We start from the raw sequence: 1,124 nt of genomic DNA, 5'->3' as shown, positions 1-1,124 counted from the left end.
AGATATGCATCTATATATACAGGTAGATGTAGGTATGTACAGACATGTACGTATATACGCATATACTCATTTATTATTTGTATATATATATATATGTGTGTGTGTGTGTATACATATATATATACGACACGGTCGGCCCGAGGCTATAGAAGACACTTACTCAAGGTGCCACGCAGTGGGATTGAACACGGAACCATGTGCAATCTTGTGTAAAAATTAATGTTTATATCAGGATGTAGAAATTTTATCTTATCTCGGAGACTGGCAGTTTCATCCTGTTTTTCTTCGTAAGTTTCACATCTAACGTAATTATTACCCGACTATCCTTCCATACAAACACCCAGTTCCGTTTCACTCTGACTGACAGACGACCCAAGTATACATTCACTAAACAAATTATGCTAATGCTGAACTTGCTCTTCCGACAATTATAGCAGGGAGTGTAACAGCGAGAGTAATTGGCTGTGATTGACTGGTATGTTGTTGTAGGCAATTGTTTGTTGACATAGTGGGAATAGTAAAGTACGTGTGAATGTGACTAGGTTTTATGATAGGAGTATGTAGAGGTGGGTCGGAGATACGGAGGTATTTTGGTTAAGAGCTATCTAGAGTGATTCTGTTTAACGCGCTGTTTTTTTTACCCAAGGGTATGATCCGAGGAAGATTTGGCTGCTATTTCTAGTTCTAGCAGGTCGAGCGACCGAGTAACGAGATCCTTGCTGATTCGTTGAATTAAATTCGACTTGATGCAGTCAGGATGTAACACGTTTATGAAGTCAGCTTGTCAGATTTTTGCCGTACAGGCCGCATAGACACATGCGCACGTACACTTACACACACACACACACACACACATTCTCGTCTTTCACTCATACATTCTCGGACGATCATTCGTTTTGAGTACACAACAAAACGACTCTCCGTTGTCAACTGCGTACTTGTTCGGATGGACGCGTAAAAGAAGCTATTGGGTGTTTGTGCGTGCTTGTTCTATTTTTTTATGTATTTATGTGTATGGACTATAGATATAACAAAAGCAATGTCGCATTTTAAACTTGGAGAAAAAAGCCTTGCATATATGTTCTTACCTGCTACATGTGTGTATGTAAAATTTCGTTTTCTTT

At 39.1% G+C, this 1,124-nt stretch overlaps 1 long non-coding RNA gene across 1 annotated transcript in view; it reads right to left on the bottom strand.

Moving 5' to 3' along the window:
• The window catches only part of LOC128250593 (uncharacterized), a 2,534-nt gene extending 1,782 nt beyond the window's left edge, over positions 1-752 (bottom strand). The window contains exon 1 of the long non-coding RNA XR_008266621.1: positions 161-752. This is a non-coding gene — a long non-coding RNA (uncharacterized LOC128250593). The remainder of the gene's footprint in view (positions 1-160) is intronic.
• Positions 753-1,124: the final 372 nt, after the last annotated feature.

The sequence above is a fragment of the Octopus bimaculoides genome, chromosome 23 (assembly GCF_001194135.2).
Source record: "Octopus bimaculoides isolate UCB-OBI-ISO-001 chromosome 23, ASM119413v2, whole genome shotgun sequence".
Lineage (NCBI taxonomy): Eukaryota > Metazoa > Mollusca > Cephalopoda > Octopoda > Octopodidae > Octopus > Octopus bimaculoides.
Note: the sequence above shows the minus strand (reverse complement) of the source record. Positions and strands in the feature narration are given on the sequence as shown.